The following is a 12148-nucleotide window of genomic DNA, read 5'->3' as shown; positions in this document are numbered from 1 at the left end:
TTGCATGTCAGTTTCACCCAATCTATTTTCGCGGTACCACCTTGATCCGCAATATCATCTATGAAATAAATCCTACAAATTTTTTTCGAGAGATTCTTCTGGCGATACGCTTGTAATGGAATTCTCTACAACTTCCGCGTAGAAAGTTCTTCCATCCGGAAAACTTCTTCTAATGACTTTTCGCGAAAAGTGTAGTCCTATAACTGGTTTCGACATAGTTCCTTTAGCCAAATTGATCCTTATGATCATACCCATCTTTCAGGACTAGTTATAATTCTTTATCATGTTCACATATGATGCATAGCTTACCCCTGGTTGTCTAGTTCATATTATTCAAATAACAATTGACCATAGGTTCTTGTCAATCATTTTCTTCAGAGTACTTAACTTGGATAATCATTTTCTTTCCCAGTATTTGACACATTCATTTAATATCGTCGATTCATATCTTGCAAGCCAAACCTCATGCCACACCTTAGTACCATAGAGCGATTTCCGATTGTTGTCTTGTTTGATTATGATGTTGTTGAATGATGTGTTTATGTTGTGCTATATTCTATGTTATAGTTGTACGGAGAGGCACGTATTTTTGATTAAGAGAACTGAACGCGCTTCGACTACCAAAAGGCAAGTGACACTCAAATCCTACTTATTTTAATTATGCATTAGTGTTTTGAAACTAGTATGCATGGTAGGATTTTGTTTTCAAAAGTAAATTATTATGCTATGCTTAGCAAACCTAGTAGTGTGTAGCTACCCCTGAACCCATTGCTAGGATGCTTTAATTTTTGCTTTGCAACATCAAATGCCAAGTGTTGTTTCGTTATTGGTTGTGAGTGTTTGAAAATTTAAAATTAACAACCCTAATGAAACACCTGGGTGGATTGGTTGATGGTGGACGGCTGCTCAGGTCCACGCCCCTAGTAGGCTGAAGTGGTGAAGTCCACTCCCTAGTTGGCTAAAGTGGTGAATCCCTGAGAGTTCGCATTTGTAGAGTGGTCGCTTTTGACTGCACACCTGGTTTTTACTAGGGGATCGTGTGGGGGTTTACTACCTGTGAGGGGTTTTAAGCTTGTGAGTTTCACTTGTGGTTGGCCACCCAGGATTAAAGAGATTACTATGCCGTCCATGTTTTAGTTAGCTTCCAGTGCAGCCTTATGGTATTATGGGCTCTGCCGGGATTAAGTAAGTTGTGAGGGTTCAACTTGTGGCTAGACAGTGGGTGGAGGCGACGGCCAAGGGAACGAGTCTAGTTTGTATGGTTGAATTATTCTTCTGAAAGATCTTGTCTCATTCTTCTCTTGGGAAGGGTGGGTCGTAAGGTGAAAGTGCACAACCTCTCGAGAGTTAAACCTAAGATCTTAGCCGTGTCCCCGGTTACGGACAATTTGAGCTTCTAGGCAAGGAATGTACGGAAGAATCTCATCATTGTTTTCTGAATGTATTTAAAATTTGATCAACTTTGAAAAACTCATGGGAGATGTAACCATGTGATTATTCTAAAACCCATGGAGGATTTAACCATGGTGTGATTTCGTAATGTCATTCAAAGATTTTCAAAATGTTTTATTTTAAATAAAATGTAGGATAAAATTGGCTTTATGTAAATTTGCCTAAACTCCACTTGCCAAATATCATGTAGATAGTCATGCCCAAAACAACCACCATATAAGTGTCATTTGCCAGTACATCATTGTACTGACCTCCATTCGTGGGGCTGCATATTCAAACGTGCAGGATCTTTTGATGAGAAGTACGTGGTAGGATCTCGAGTCTACATTCCAACATGACTGCCTGTGGCACATGAAGATGATGAAGGCTCATTACTGATTTACTTTCCGCTGTGTTTATTCTGAGCTAGTCCATGTGACTATGCAGTTTGTAAGGTTTTATTGTACCCTCTAGATCAACGATATAGTAATTTGATACTATTGCAATGATTACTATATTTTGTAATGTGTGTGCTATCAGTGATCCTGGGAATAGCACTATACACAGGTATCTTACCTTTATAAAAAGGTAGGGTGCTACATTTACTTGGAGCGTCTGTTTATTTTCGTTTTTGTTTTTGTTTGAATAAATGCTTGTGTGGGAGAGAGACACGCTCCGCTGGTTCATATGAACACATGTGTTCTTAGCTTTTAATTTTCATGGCGAAGGTTGAAACTTCTTCGTTAAATTGTTGTATGGTTGGAAACGGGAAATGTTGCATGTGGTAGTGTATAATAAAATACTTGTAGAACATTGAGCTTTGATAACTTGATTCTTTGCAAATGTTTTGAGGTATTTAGATGGTAAGGCTTGCTGGATAAATAAGTTAAAATTAGTAGTGGATTGTTGTCTTTAAGCTTGTGCCGTACTACAAACTCTATTTAAATAGTTGAAGGCGTAGTTGGACTTGATAGCTTTCCATGTCTGAGAGTTCATCGTAATAACTAAGTTGTCCTGAAGGTCGAGGGAGCTAGCGGGGTACTTGTGCCACCGTGAACGGCCCTCCTTGGAGTAAATTTTAATCATGCTCTTAATGATGAACCTGCTAGTTGTTTGCAATAAGCTTGTGAGTTCTTTTTGACTAATGTTAAGCTACAGTTTTTGGCACTTCCACCATCCAAATTTGCTAGCCTCTTCGGTACTGTGCATTGCCTTTTGCTCACATTGAGAATTGTGCATACTTCGCCGGTACATCCAAACCCGTGGGAGAACTTTCTCTTGTTCTCCTACACATAAGCCCATACATCTTCTCAAAACAGCCACCATACCTACCTACCACAGCATTTCCATAGCTGTTCCGAGATATATTACCATGCAACATCCATTTTACATTACATGCCATGTTGTCATTTATTATTTATATATTGCTTTGCATGATCATATACAGCTGATGTGTGGTTTACCCATGTTACGCTATATCATTGCACATCCTGCTACACTGGCAGAGGCATACAGTTTCATACATCATGTTTCATTCATTATGAGTTATTTGTACCAAAAAGTGTGTTGTCATATTAGGATGTTGCCCCTAAAAATGAAAAGAGCCGTGGAGGCCATCAAAAAGAAAAAAAAAAGAAAGAAAAAAAATGAAAAGAAAGAAAAAAGAAAAAAGAAAAAAAGAGAATAAAGAAAAAGGGGCAGCATTACTATCTTTTATCCACACTTGTGCTCATGTTTTAGCACCCGCATTATTCATAGTCATCATTTGTGCTCATGTTTAGCACCTACATTCATATGAGAGAGTTTTCATGTTTTACTAGTATAACTATGTGGGGAATTTACACTATAGAACTTGGGTTGTATATTCCAATGATGAGCCTCCTCAAAAGAGCTCTAGGTCTTCGTGAGCAACCAAGTTGGATGCACCCCCACTAGTTCCATTGGAGAGCTTTCATACACATATAGCTCTATGTGCATCCGTTGCATGGAAATCACTACTCCTTGCATAGCTTCGATCATAAGGCTTCCTCTTGTCTAATGGTCATTTACAGCTTTGCAAGCCTTTCTTCCATTTGGCCTTCCAAACCCCCATTAACGTTCTTTATGCCGTAACATCCTGGTGCTAATACCAAATGCTTGCGCTCACCGGTTGAGTAGACTTCGAAACAGGTTGATTCATGACGTTCATGTTTATGTTTACTTGACTGAATCCTTCTTATGTTGTGAAAATTTACTTGATGCTTGGAATGAAGGATAGAACTTCTATGCTGAATACTTAATACATCTTTAATGAACTTTGTACGGTTGCATGTCTTTAAAGCAAATAGTTCATGAAAACTTCTAGCTTGTCTAACTCTTGCATTATCATCTCTTATATCAATATAGACACTTGCTTTGAATGATTTGATCTCAGCTCATATGCTTTACAATAGTATGATCAAGATATGATGGCATGTCACTCCAGAAATTATCTTTGTTATCGTTTACCTGCTCGGGACAAGCAGAAACTAAGCTTGGGGATGCTGATACGTCTCCGACGTATCGATAATTTCTTATGTTCCATGCCACATTATTGATGATATCTACATGTTTTATGCACACTTTATGTCATATTTATACGTTTTCCGGAACTAACCTATTGACAAGATGCCGAAGGGCCAGTAGCTGTTTTCTGCTGTTTTTGGTTTCAGAAATCCTAGTAAGGAAATATTCTCAGAATTGGACGAAATCAACGCCCAGCATCTTAGAATCCCCGGAAGCATCCAGAATACCCGAGAGTCGCCAGAGTGGACCCACAGTGGGCCCAGGAGGTAGGCCGGCGCGGCCCAGGCCCTGGCCGCGCCGCCCTATCATGTCACCGCCTCTTCGACCCTCTGACGCCGCCTCTTCGCCTATTTAAGCCCCCTCGACCTAAAACCTGGATACGAAAAAGCCACGGTACGAGAAACCATCCAGAGCCGCCGCCATCGCGAAGCCAAGATGCGGGGGACGGGACTCTCGTTCCGGCACGCCGCCGGGACGAGGAAGTGCCCCGGAAGGCTTCTCCATCGACACCACCGCCATCTTCATCAACGCTCGTTGTCTCCCATGAGGAGGGAGTAGTTCTCCATCGAGGCTCGGGGCTGTACCGGTAGCTATGTGGTTCATCTCTCTCCCTATGTACTTCAATACAATAATCTCATGAGCTGCCTTACATGATTGAGATTAATATGATGATGCTTGTAATCTAGATGTCATTATGCTAGTCAAGTGGATTTTACTTATGTGATCTCCGGAGACTCCTTGTCCCACGTGTGTAAAGGTGACAGTGTGTGCACCGTGTGGGTCTCTTAGGCTATATTTCACAGAATACTTATTCACTGTTATGAATGGCATAGTGAAGTGCTTATTTATATCCCTTTATGATTACAATGTGCTTTGTATCACTACTATTCTATGTGCTACTCTAGTGATGTTATTAAAGTAGTTTATTCCTCCTGCACGGTGTAATGGTGACAGTGTGTGCATTGTGTTAGTACTTGGCGTAGGCTATGATTGTGATCTCTTGTAGATTATGAAGTTAACTATTGCTATGATGTTATTGATGTGATCTATGCCTCCTTTCGTAGCGTGAAGGTGACAGTGTGCATGCTATGTTAGTACTTGGTTTGGTTGTGTTGATCTGTCATGCACTCTAAGGTTATTTAAACATGAATATCGAATATTGTGGAGCTTGTTAACTCCGGCATTGAGGGTTCGTGTAATCCTACACGAGTTAGTGGTGTTCATCATCCAACAAGAGAGTGTAGAGTCTAGCATCTATTTATTTATTCTGTTATGTGATCAATGTTGAGAGTGTCCACTAGTGAAAGTATGATCCCTAGGCCTTGTTCCTAAATACTGCTACCGCTGCTTGTTTACTGTTTTACTGCGTTTCTACTGCCTGCAATATTACTACCATCAACTACACGCCAACAAGCACTTTTCTGGCGCCGTTATTGCTGCATATATATATTCATACCACCTGTATTTCACTATCTCTTCGTCGAACTAGTGCACCTATTAGGTGTGTTGGGGACACAAGAGACTTCTTGCTTTGTGGTTGCAGGGTTGCTTGAGAGGGATATCTTTGACCTCTTCCTCCCTGAGATCGATAAACCTTGGGTGATCCACTTAAGGGAAACTTGCTGCTGTTCTACAAACCTCTGCTCTTGGAGGCCCAACACTGTCTACAAGAATAGAAGCACCCGTAGACATCACAAACCATCGAACTTCTTGTAGTTGTCGGGTAATTTGAACCCAGACGGGACCCGAGTTTTACGAACTCGTCGAGTAAAGCAAGGGAGCCCACACATATCCTCTGTGGGGACCCCGGACTAACGGTCCGAAATACCCTGTTATGTATACAGTTCACGATCCCATGATCAGTGTGTCGTGAACACATAACCGAACTGATATCAAATTACACCATCCATTACAAAGCGGAATAAGAAAATTACAACATGGTCGCATGACCAATACTTACATAACAGACCTCGGAGGGCCTAACTAAACATCGAGTAGCATCATCACTTCAGCAGCGCGAGTACCCAAGTCATCCGCCATAACCCTACGAGCAGCCGAGCGGGAAGACGTTCCTAGCTCGCATAGACGTCGCCAACTCCTTCTTCATCCGTCGTGTTCCTCCAAGTCCGGCCAAGTAAATAGCCGGGGACAAAGCCGTGAGTACATTTGGAATTGTACTCGCAAACCATCAAGAAAGATGCTAACAGAGCTAACTAAAAGAGACAAGAGAGGAAGAATAGTTTCTCTTGTGGATATAGCATGTGAAAGAGAATCAGTTTCTCTTGTGGATATAGCATGTGAAAGAGAATCAGTTTCTCTTGTGGATATAGCATGCGGAAGAGACATAGTTTCTCTTGTGGATATAGCATGCCGCCATCTCAATTGATGGGGACGCTTAGGAATTTCTATGACATATCTATATCTTTATTGGAGATGAGGGAGCATAAGTCCATCTCAGTTGATGGAAATGCTAGAGGATTCCTATGACATACCTATATCTTTATTGAAGAAGATACTTCAAAAGATACTTATGACATCTCTATATCTTTGTTAAAGAAGAGTTCCTCTTCAAGAAACATTTAGGAAAGAGTTCCCCACTTAGCCTTCATTTTTCCACGACCATCTCCATATGGTCGACACACGCCCTTTTCCTGTACCCTTCCGGTACACATAAACACAACACTTCCTTTGCAAATCATTTGTTCAAAAACAAAACGCAAGCCCCGGTTAAGTATGGCTATCTCAACTTGTCCATGACCGCGGACGCGGCTATTCGAATAGATTTGACTCTGCAGAGTTTGCACACTTTCCCCACAACTATCCGGATACCTATCGTGTGGGCATCATCCCCACATAACAACATATGCCACGACGGATACCCGGACATAACCTTTCGCCAATCTCCACTGGCACGAGTCCTTCCCTGCGGGCTTACCCCTTCCCGGCACCCGGCAGCATACCTCCTTTTGAGCGTATCTCCGGCGCCATGACAGAAGACCCTCAGTAATCGTCCGGCTATAGACAACTACAGTGTATTGCCTCCTCCAGAGCGCAACCCGGCGTCAGAGGTCATCGTGACCCTCCTAGAGAGTTGTGAAGGTGTCTCATGCCAGCTTCAACAAACTACGGGCTAAGCCCCGTCCCACACCAGGGTAGTGTGGTTGCGCGATAAAAAGTTGGGACGGCGAACACTTATACGCAGTGCTCCTTTGAAAAACATTTTACCCACACTTCCTTTGTTTACCAACAAACCACCATATTTCTTCGAACAACCTTGTTCACAACATTTGCTCTTCCAAAAAAACTTCTCTCGGGTAGAGTTAACTTACCCAAGGTTTTCATAAAACATTTACAACAAGGTAAGCCTTGAGGGGTTCCCAACCTAAAGTTTCATGAGTTGAACCACTATTGCACTACGGCCGAGATGAGAGTCATCATGCCATAGATGGTGTGAAAAGAAGTAATGGAGTGGATCATACTTGCTTAAGGTAAGCATGTATTATGACAACACAAGGAGGAATATACTCTCAGATTTGTGGTGCCAACTATACAATTTAGATAGTGGAGGATCACTTTCCAACATACTCTCCAATATGGTACAAAGGCATACCTCTCTCATTTTGAGAATACACCAAGATCATGACATTGATACCTCTAAACTACAAAAGTGGTGGGTGTGGTGTAGTTACTATCTTGAGAGGGAAGATGCTCAAGTTGAGCATACAAGATGACCAAGTGGAATAGCACGGCCATAATACCATGTATCCCATAACACAAGGACAATAGTGGAGTATCACCACTAGGGAGTACCCCATTTGCAATCACACATAGATGACATAAATAGAGGGAATAACACACATAGAATTAAGGTGCTTTGGACATCAACAAATGACATCCAACTAGACACCGAATCAGAGATCAAAAGATGGCTTGCCTTGGCTTATTTGTCCCTGTACTCCATCAACTCCATCAATATAAGAATCCCAACAATATAAATAAAATCCTCGTCCGATTCCACTTCTTCTTCTTCTCCGGAATTGTTCGCATCTATCGCCGGAAAATATAAAAGGAACACAATCAATCACATTGCATCAACAAGACAACATTCACCAATCAAAAACTAACCATGCAGCCAAGGTATAACATACTAAGGACCTATAGATACCACAAAACAACTTTAAGAGTTTTAATTTAGAAAACCCCATTTATTTACTTAGTAAAGGTATGAGTGCACCACAACTTAGCAATTGCCTCTCTCGGTTATCACCATGGTATAAACCAATTATCCCCTGGTAGATAACATCATGAAGATGACAAGAGCATTAGTTTGGCATCACAAACATTCACAACATAATTTCAAACATTTTGGGAAAGTAGAAATCAGCTTTCCTAATTTAATTTGCTCACTTAACACTATACAAAAATAGGAAGCAAACCATATACCACATCATTTGAAAACTTAAGCAAAACAAAAGAATTAAAGTTAGGTTGCAGAGGTTTTGTTTTGCAAGCATGAAACAAAGGTTGCCCATCTCTACTAAAAAGAGTTGGTCAAGGGTTTTAAATAAACCGAAAAGTTTTGCTTCAACAATGCATGTCACACATAAACATTACTAACAGCAACAAATATGTATGAACAGAGACTAATAATATTTTTCCTAGATAGCCAGTACTAATACAAGGCTAACCCAATTGGAATCACCCAAAAAGGTTAATCCTACTATTTTAGGAATTTCTTTGAATCTGACTATACAAAAAACAAGATCTGTAAGCCATAAATCGTAGAAAAATCCTAAAAATATGAGGCCACTTGCATTTGAAAGGTAATTAAACAGAGATGCATACACAATTGGATTTGGGTTCAAATTGTTTCTGAAACTCTCACAAATTGATTTAGAAGTTTACTGCATGTTTTCACCATTTGCTTTAACTATGGAGTTGCAGAACAGATAAAGGTTTGAAACTTGTTTGAGATGATTAATAAAACATTCAGTAATCCTACAGAATTGGAATCACTCAATTAGATTCAAAAATGGATTTTTGATGAATTAAAAGCTAACAGCCATGTCTGCAGAACATACAGAACAAGTTTAATTCATCAAAAATCATACACAAATCATAAAAATATGAGGTCTGCTGCATATGAAAGGTATTGAATAGGTGGTTCTTACCCAGTTGGTTTTATTCAAAAATTCGTCTCCAAGCTCCTGGTTTAATTCGACAAAGTCAGATCTGACCAGATCTTGATCTGTGAACCATTTCAGTTTCAGGAGGTCAATCGAAGTTAAACCACCGCCAAAATGAAGGTACTGAAGAGGGCTTCCACCCACAGTTGAGTTTGCTCAAAAAGGTTTTGTAAAACGGGAGAGATCTAACAAACAGTGATTCTGCATGTTTTCAGAACTTTATTTACCATGCAAAATCCGTAACGAATTTGAGGATGAGACCAACGCCAAGTTGTAGATCTTTTCAATACCTATCTGAGGAACTTTGAATCACTCGATTTGGATCTGCACACAAGATTTGGCGGATTTTACAAGTTTGTACCAGAATCTGAAACAGCAATATGCAGAAATTACTGCAAGGTTTTGGACGAACTTTGCTCAAGAACTTCAGATCTGAGGATAGCTCAACCTCCTCCATGCTTGGACCAACATGCACCTGCATCAAGATCCAATCTTAGCAATGGAGGAAGAAGAAAAGGAGAGGAAACCAGCTAGGGTTGGGGAAGAAGAGAGTGAGAGAGATGCTCTCATGGTGAGGATGAGCTTGAGGAAGAAGGGGAGCTTCATCTTGGCTGGTTTTCATGGCCATGGCCGGCCATGGGAGCAAGGAGCAGCAGCAGCTCGTGGGGGAGAGGAGGAGGAGAGTGTGAGGGAGTGGAGAGAAGAGAAATGAGGGCCAAAGGTGGAGGGGTGGCCGGCTAGGGGGTTCTTATAGAGGGAGAGGGGTGGCTGCCTCCTTCTTTGATTGGTGGAGATGGGTGGCTGGCTTGGGGAAGAGATATTTGACCCAAGCTGAATTTATTTGTGGCATTGGGAAGGGACAAAGGAGGAGAGGCTTCCCAAGGTGGAATAACTATGTGAGGGAGAGAGAGATGGAGAAGCATGATGCTTGTGTGCCATGCATGGCATGGCCGGCCAAGATTGTGGCCATGCACAAGTGATCATCAAGAGAGTATTGCCACACATGCATGACACCCAAGGTTGAGTGTCTCACATTTTACAAAAATGGTGGCCTAAAGAGATATAGAATTTTAGGTGAACTGATAACAATGCACAAGGGTGCTAAAGTGTAGATGGTGGTGGCATTCTATCCTGATAAAAGATGTGTCTAAGATATGATGGTGGTGATGGTGATTTAGACAATGGTAGATCAAGGCTATGAGAGATGGTGAGTGAAGTAACCATATACTCACAAGGATGAATATATTGACATACATCATCAATTCATGAGGTCAAGGTGATGATGGAAAATAATAGAGGAGTGAGATACGCATAATGAAATATAAGTTGCTCTACAAATAAGAGGTCAATTGGGAGTGATTTGAAAGTATCAAATGATCATCCATTTAATCAAGAATTGGAGGATGGAGGGGATACAATGTGGTGGATCAGAGATGTGCATAAGATGTGCAGGAGTTGCCATTTGAAAAAGAGTTTAATTGAAACGTATGGGACACACCTCAATTGTCTAGAGGAAATTGGGAATGAACTCAAGTGAAGTGGGATTTTGAAGATGTTGAGAGGAAACTAGTTGGAACATAGGAGTTCAAAATATTCTACTTACTTTCTCAAGTAAAGTAGAGTTTTTCTCAATTTTAAAGTAAACAAGAAATGGTACAGGTACCATAAACAAGTCTTTTGTTAAAAACAAAGCAAAATAGAGAGTAATGTTTTAGAAATCAGTGCTTGGTAGAAATAGGATGAAAAACAAAACCCATTTCAGTTCCTTGTTTTCTTTGCAGAAATATCTTGAAAAGATTAATAAAACTAGAAGTAGTTTTGTGATCCAAACTAGAGAAGGAATTCAATAGGATTTTTGGGAGAGAAAACTAATTTAGGGAGAAGTGTTCTCAAGGGTAGATGATGGCTACAAAATGTACCCACCATTCCCACTCTAGGTTTTGGGAAGATTGAACTTGAATAAAATCAAGAGGTGAAAGTAAAGAAAGTGATCTAGTGCAGAAACACTGGATAAGGTATGAGATTAAGTTGGATATAGGAGTTGCAAGGATAGTCTGAGACATGCAAGACGTGGAGGTTGAAGAGGATGTTGCATAGATGAGATCCATGCATTAAAGTCAACAATAACAGTGGTGGTTGTTTAGATATCAACTGCCAGAGTCTGAACATTTTAAGCCTGTCAACACAGATGGTCGACATGGCCTCAAAACCAACAAGGATGAGTGGGTATAAGAGAGGGATGTAGCTAGGGGTAGATGGTCCCAAGTTTTGAATTAAGTATGATTGAGCTATCTTGTACCACAAAGAGGAAAATCAAGATGGCACACTCATGTTGTCATCAGGAGAGAGGTTTGATGTAGTTAAAAAGGAAAACAATTTTTCCTATGCCACACATGTGTTTTATTTGGTGAGTTGCTTGTTTAACCACCAGGGGTGTTGTTCTATGAGGTAGCTCAAGACAAAACTCACAAGCAAATCAAGATAATTCATCTACCAACAGATCAAAGCAATTCACCATAACAAACAAATCAAGGCAATTCATCTATTTAGTCTTTAGAAAAAGTTTTTGTTCCCCCTAATTTTTGCAATAAGGACAAATAATCAATGTTGCAAAAGTTGGGGTGTTACATCCTCCTCATCAACTTCTGGTGAATGCCGACGTTCTCTCCTTTCTTGCCGTGCTCTATCGACTCGCGCTTGCGTCGTTGTATCTCTTGCGTAACCTGTCCTTGGAGGATCTTGGGTTACTACGGCGGGTCGAGGACTATTTCGCCTTGGGGCACCTTCGGGTTGTGCGCTTGTACTTGCGAACGTTGTTCTCATGGCTGCAACTCCTGCCATAGCCATGTTGTACAACGCCTCTCTCGGATCTCCAGGAGGTGGCCTGGATGCCAATATGTAAGCCTGAGTCGCCATGTATCCAGCTTTTGGTGTCTTGGGGATAATATTTCCTCTTGTATCTATCGACATAAAAGACATGTCGAGGT

The sequence above is a fragment of the Lolium rigidum genome, chromosome 3, assembly GCF_022539505.1.
Source record: "Lolium rigidum isolate FL_2022 chromosome 3, APGP_CSIRO_Lrig_0.1, whole genome shotgun sequence".
NCBI classification, from domain to species: Eukaryota; Viridiplantae; Streptophyta; class Magnoliopsida; order Poales; family Poaceae; genus Lolium; species Lolium rigidum.
This window is presented reverse-complemented; position numbering follows the sequence as displayed.